A 7677-nucleotide genomic window follows, 5' to 3' on the forward strand; every position below is an offset into this window, starting at 1 on the left:
AGAAAATAGTATAAGAGTTTTACAAAGGTAAAACAGGTTATGCTTTATTACAGAGATTCACAAACAGATCCAAGAATCAGAGAGATAGTTACTAACAAAGTCTTATTATTTTTTGTTCAAATGACTTTAATGTTATCAAGAGTCTAACATTTCCTACAAACTATGCTTTTCTGAAGATGTCCTAAGAGCATTAGCTAAACTCTTTTTTTTTTTACAGTTTCTGTTTACTCTTTTTTTTTTTTTATTGTTGGTCGTTTTTTTTTTAAAAAGAGAGAGAGAGAGAGATTTTTTAATATATTTATTTTTTTAGTTTTCTGCGGACACAACATCTTTGTTTTGTATGTGGTGCTAAGGATCGAACCCGGGCCACACGCATGCCAGGCGAGCACGCTACCGCTTGAGCCACATCCCCAGCCCCAAAATTCTTTTTTTTTTTTAAGAGAGAGAGAGAAGTTTTTTAATATTTATTTTTTAGTTTTCAGTGGTCACAACATCTTTATTTGTATATGGTGCTGATGATCGAACCCAGTGCCAGGCGCATGCCAGGTAAGCGTGCCTCCGCTGAGCCATATCCCCAGCCCCTAAACTCTTTTTTTGAGAGTGTTAACCTAAAAAGAAAAAGAAAGAAAATCTCCAAAAAAAAATTTATTTGGGACTAGCATTGCTATGGGAAGAGCATAACATTGCATGGAGATACACATTCACAGTAAACTCTGGGTTTATTCAAGGAGTTTGAGACAAGGGAAGAGTTTTAAAGACAAAAACCAGGAGGACTGCATTGGATATTTTGAACCTATAATCTTTGACCACAGTGATTAATAACAAGAATGGCAACAGCCTGTGGTTGAACAGACAGTTGCTGGGCAGATGTCCTTGCAGAAATATTTTTTGTATAAGGTTGCATTGGCCTTCATGCAAGCTTGTGGTTTGGCAAACTCTTCTTCGGTGATAGTTATCATCAGGCAATCTTGCATAAGAACACTTCCTTCATAACCTCTTGGCTTTGACTCCACAATGACTCCATTTTGATTCTGACAACTTTCACATTTTTTTTAACCAAAGTTTTCTCTTTGATCTGAGAAAGGTTTATGCTGATCCTTCAAGCTTCACCCATTCACACATTCTACTGTTAGGAGTAGGAGAGCTATAAACATAGAAAGCTGTAAGGGTAGATTCAACCATGGTAGCAGGTGATCCTCCTTTTATCTTGTCTTCCTATCTTCTCTCAGACTTCCCAGAATCCTTCTTCCACAGCTCCCAGTCCCAGCAGCTGTATTAATCTGTCTACTTCCTCCAGTATAACCTCCCCTTTCCCTCTCTGGTTCTAGACTTGCTTTCTTCTGGTCATCTAGACTATTTTCACCCCTTCAGACTCTCCCTCTCATTAAACCAAAAAGACAATAATGCACTAATGTTCTACAATTGGGCAAGGGAAATGTGAAGAATTTCTTGATGTGTAGGAATGAATCTTACTTAAAAGAATATTAGGCAGTTTGAGAGGTGAGGGAGGGACTAGAGAAGTACAGGAAGGTCCTAGTGAGCAAGAGAACTGGAGATGGGCAGTGCATGCTGATGACTGAATTGTGAATATTCTGGCCTGTGTTGTCCTGGTCAATTATAAAGAGAACTCTTCCTGGTATGGGGGCATTTACAAAACAAAAAAGAAAAAAAAATATATTGGATTTCATTCCAAATTTTGGCTCCTCTTTCTAGTCCTAGTTCACTTATGATGTGAAAAGTAGTGACTGAAACATACCTCCTAGAGAGGGCAAAGCTCCAAACCATTGACTTAACCAAGGCCATTCTTAAAAGTGATCCTCAGATCAGCAGCAGCACCAGCAGCACCTGGGAAGTAGAGAGAGAAAATGCAAATTATCTGGTCCTACCCTGGTCCTCTTGAATCAGAATCTTTGCTGGTAGGGCGTAGCCATCTGTGTTCTAACAAGACCTCCAGGTTCATCTTGTATCTACTCAAGTTCAAGAACCACTAATGAAGAGTTAAAGCCTTGGACTTTGCATGGGAAGGTAGGATTAAAATCATATCTACACCACTATTGATACTACACATTGTTTCTGAAAGGCTTTAAGATGCTTCTGTGTTTCCAATTCCCTGTGTGACCTTAGGCATTCTACATAAACAATCTGAATCTCTTTATTTAGCTATAAAATAGAATTCATGATATTAAATTCAGAGTTGTGAGGAAATGTGGAGTAATTATAACTGAAAAGTTTAGGAAATGCAGAGAAATACATACTAAAAAGTATGTTTGAAATTGTAAAGCAATGTGAAAATATCAAGGTCAATAATACCTTCATTCCTTCTCTTTTTTCCCCTTCCTTTCTTTCCTCCCTGTCTTTCCCATCCTTTCTGTAACTTGCTCTATTTTTTTTTCATTCCGTTTTTCTTTTCTCTTTTCCTTCCTTGTCTGTATGTTTAGTGTCATAGCTTTGGGTTTTAAATTAACCCTAAATGCTCTTAGTATTGAATTTATACTCCACTGCATTAAACATCCTATTTGGAAAAAAGAATTAAAAAAATTAAAAAACTTTCTGTATTGAATCCTCAGAAATAGTTTTATTAATCACTGCCCTTACCAAAAAATGTTATGAGATTAAATGATTCAGAAATATTTGGATTAAATTTCCCTATTACCATTTTCCCAAAAAAGTAATTTTTTTAAATTGTGGAAAAACCTCTTTGGCATAACACTTTTCAAATTTGGGAAATAATGTAGATATTCCAATCCCAAATACCGCTGAATTTATGTCTCTGTTGGTATGAAACACTTAGTGGCTTATCAATTTCAGAATACAAATAAAAAGAATGTGTGTCCACAAACTGCTTTTTTTGCTTTATAAAATAGGCATTGTTAAAAAAATAAAAATAAAATAGGCAATATTTATTTGAGGCCTTAAAATTCTACTATTGTGTCCAACTGAAAAAGAATAGACAAAACGCCAACAATAAACAAATTTGAGAAATAATTTTAGCTGTACATAGTAAACAAAATACTTCAATTTGACATGCAATATCTTATACTGTCTTTCAGAAAGACTATATATGGAAAGAATATGTGGCTTAGAATTTAATAGGCAAATTACTTTACTTTGATGATGACCAGTTTTCTCATAATTAATAAGAATGGTAATATAACTCTATAAAACTGTAGTAAAAATTAAATTTTTAATTTTAAAAAATAGATAAAATTCACTCTGTCTATATGTTCAGATAAAATCTCAATGTCTTTTGGATCAGGGGAACCATACGTATGAAATATTATTTCTATGAAACTTTAAGTATTTATAGATTAGTTTGAATTCCTAGACAAAAGAAAATTCTGATAGAAAAGTGAAAATTATGAGAAAATAGGGATTTGGTGAATCTACAAAATTCTAGAAAGTCACTATTCTGAAAACACAAATTATTTCATTTCATAAGTGAAACTGAATGGCTTATTGGAATATCACTTAACCAATTAGTTTATGCTTTAAATTATTTCATATTTAGAAAATAAAATGTTCATAAAGCAATAAAATCACTTCACAGTAATATCACCAAATTCTATTGACATTGAATGCTCCGTTAAACTGAGTTAAAGAGCTTTACCCAGTCATCTGAAAGGGATTTTCAATTTTAATTGTTAACAAGTGGTTCTTACCATGACAGTCTTACTCATGGCTTAATTGACTCAAGTCTGGCTTGAAAAATGAGGGTATAACAAATCTAATCCTACTTCTTATCCGTAGCCAACCATTAAATTCGTACTCCGTGGGTTTCCCGGCTTCTCAACTTCTCTGCATTATCTCCATCACTTGCAATCCTATATCTCCTTGAAAAGTTCCTCCATGAACTCTTTGATTGTGCCCCTATCCCCTTAAATTGGTGTAGAATCTTTCTGATCTTTGCATCCCTATAAACTTTATAAATTATGCTTTACCCTATCTCATTTTATCACTACTTGTGGTGCCTGTCCTGTGAGCCCTCTAGATATGTTTTACCTCAGCATCATCTGCAGAGTCTAAATGAGAATTTAGCACAGCATATAGAAGCATACAGAGTTAAATTGTTCTTGCAGAGTGGGCAGTAGAACACAGGCTCTAGGAGCCAGGTTTGGCTTACATATTGGACTGAGTAAGTCATTTTGGCCACAAAGATAAAGCCACACATGAAAACAATTTGCTTCATCACAGATTGGTTTCCTTTGCCACGTGTGTTATTTAGGCAAAACCTGTTATACCTCTTTCCCTATTTGACTTTTTTTGTAAAGAGCTAAGGAAAGATATCTTCCATTTGATTTTGACTTTTTTTTCTGGAATGGACATAGGGACACTGATATATTACAAATAAAGGAAATCGATAATATATGAACTATGAAATAGAGCATTTTAAAAATACTGAAATAGAGCAATACCATTTTAAAAATGTTTACCCTTCTCATTTTTGTTTTGTTTTTGTTTGGTTGTTTGGTTGGTTGGTCCTCCTTTGCTTGGGAGACATTCTAAAATGCAATGTTTGATGTGCTGATGTAACATTTTTTTCACAATAATCACTGAGACGTCATTTCATTATAACATGGACATGAAATATCTCACGACCCCCTTCAAAGAACAAATTGTTGATTCCAACTGATTCCTACTTCTTATCCGAGTAATTAATTGTTAGTTGCTTTTAACCACGAAGCAAATGATGAATAAAATTCTTAGATAATAGCTATGAGTTCCTCAAAAACATCATAAAATAAATCCCCAAAGCTGATGGAAGTATATAGCTGTGATATTACTTAATCAACCACTTATGAAAGCAACCAAATTAAAAAAAAGAAGGATGATACTGACAAAGGAGGAGGAGAAGAAACAAACAAACAAAAAAAAGCTTTCAGAAACTATTCCAGTTTCCTACCTAAATCAATATTTGATTTCTTACATCTATTTACTCAAAACTTGTGAAAATAGGTAAATACACACACATTAGAAATAATCCCTGCCTGTGGACCTGCTCAGGTGTGCTGCATGTGCCCCTGGGACACAGCCACAGTGGGGACAGGGAGTGCTGTCAGGAGCTGTTCAGAAGAAAACAAAGGGCATAGTTGCCCAAAAGGGCAAAAGAAAGAAAGGCATACATGTGATATCGTCTGTTGTTTGTCCAACATAGCTTACAGAATAGTTTAGTTTTGTGTGCCTTTTTTCCAAAATTATCAGGGAATATTGCAATAATATTTGATTGTATTTCATTAGTTCTGCACAGGAAAAACCCAGATTCATGGCAGAAAAATAAGCGGAAAAAAATTAGTCAATCTTACATACCAGGCTCTCCCACGCCAAAAAGAAGAGGGAGAAGGAGAAGGAGAAGGAGAAGGAGAAGGAGAAGGAGAAGGAGAAGGAGAAGGAGAAGGAGAAATTACTTTCTAAAATGAATTGATTTTATTAAATAAAACTACCAGAAAAACCATCTTAAAAATCTTTTTTTTTCCTTTCATTTTTAAACCCCTTTTGCTGACTCGTTTTTATATTCTTGCTTATCCTGAAGGCTTAAGCACTGTGATACTTAACTCTAGGAAGACGTTGCACAGTTTTAGAAGAGATGATCTTTTAAAAAGTCCTAACAGAGACAAAATTCTCTGAGCAGTAAAGAGCAGGGTTGTAATCCTGGGTTTTTATGTTACTGCAATATGGTTTGTTGCTGGGAGATTTATGAGAGAAAGGGAGTTCGAAGATTCCTTCTGAAAGTTTGAGATTCAGTAAGTACCAAACCCTTACTTTCCAAACAAACTTCAACTTTTTTAAAGGTCCTTAAGATTTGAAAGTGGAATTCAGTTTGTTTGAATTACTGTTTTCTGTATCAGCAAAACATTATTTTACAAAGATAGATGATGTCCTTGAAGCAATTTTAGTAGAAGCTTAGGGAAACAAGAAAGGATGAGAGGAATGACTTGATTCTTCAATTTTAAAAATAACATGTGATCTCATTTTAACCAATGAATACCAAAATAATAATAATAATTTGGTATATTTATTAATATAATGTCTTTAGTATATAAATGTAGTTAATGTCATCAATGACATTAACTACAACCTAATTAATTTTATAGGATGTAAACTTGTTAATTTAAAAAAATATTTTAAACACTTTTTTTCTAATTTAAATTTATAGTAAAATAGTAGATACTTAGAATAATCGAAGAAATCAGATTTTATAACTTTCAAATGTTTGATAGAGGCATCTTGGTTTGAAACAATAAAATTTAGTTTATGGTATTGAGATAGATTGATGGCTATTTTTTTTCTCTCTTCATAAGCAGTTATGTCTATTTATCTAACAACCACAGAGACGTGGTATTGGAATAGCAATACGTGTGGTTATATTTTTATACAGCCTGCACAGCGAAGAACATCATTTTTATCATTTGATTTTTCCTCACTTTGTTGAAACTAAACAGAATGTGTGTAGTTAAAAGCATCCAAAATACTCAATGAATCAGTGCTTCAGTTAAATTAAGACTGGTGATGGATGTCTTCACCTAACCTTTGTTCTCTTTATGTTTGTTCCTATTGTGTATTATTCTAAGCTACACATATTATACATCTCTATTCCCATACACATCTAAAGTGATTTTTTTTTTCTTAAGATCCAGTGGTTTTTTTTTTTTTTTCTTTTTCAGAGCTTCTTTTATTGATACGAAGACTAGTTAGTTCTTTCTGAATAGGAGCTTTTCTAAGATGAACTGACCTTGGAAGTACGACACTGAAAGTAAATATATAAATACTTCATTCGTGATCTCTCCTTTTTGTCCCTTATTTCTAAGAATATTTCCAGGACTGCAATGTTCTTTGATTCAATTTGTAGGTGCAAATCTCAGAGTTATTAGTTTTCAAGGACCACAGTGAGCGTCAACGATAGAATTGAGATTAGAAGCACGACATTTCTTGGCTCCAGGTCTAGCACTCAGACCACATTATCTTCCAAATAAATTAATGGAAGCAAAAGAGATTCATTTTATGAAAGTTCAGACTGAAACTAATAAAAGCAAGGAAAATTCTGATTACATCAGTGGGTGATGTAGCACTTGTGTCACAAGACACAAGTTATTTGTCCTGAAGATGCTTTCCACAGAGTGGGCTGTTTATCTCATTTGCAGTGCAAGACTTGGCCTAAATTATATTCTTGTTTAATGCTTTCAAATTAATACTTAAATGACATAAATTTAAACTTCCAGGTTAGGATAAGTAGCACCCAAATTATAACACTATATTCTGCTAATGAAATATACATGTGGGGTGGGGGGCAACAATTCGTGGCATGGAGGAAATAAGCAAATTCTGACAAGGCACAATTTTTTTCTATTTAGCTATCAGAGCTTGTTAATAAAACTGATGTCTCAGTATTCATCATAGAAACTATCATACATTGAGCTGCCACCATGCTGCATATGTATCTTTTTTAATCTCTACAAAAGCACAGTGAGGTTATTGCTATTCTGTTGATAAAACTTACTAATTGGAAAGACAGCATGCTTATCCTGATCAGAATGAGTTTAAATTTAGTATGATAATAAAGGCAACTATCCACATTGTTTTTATTAGTTTCTTAAACCCTTTTAGACAATGACTCTTTAAAACTGTATAAACTTATTTTTAATTGTGTTAATAATATATCCCTTTTAAAAGTCAAATGATAAC

This window comes from Ictidomys tridecemlineatus, chromosome 8, assembly GCF_052094955.1.
Source record: "Ictidomys tridecemlineatus isolate mIctTri1 chromosome 8, mIctTri1.hap1, whole genome shotgun sequence".
NCBI classification, from domain to species: domain Eukaryota; kingdom Metazoa; phylum Chordata; class Mammalia; order Rodentia; family Sciuridae; genus Ictidomys; species Ictidomys tridecemlineatus.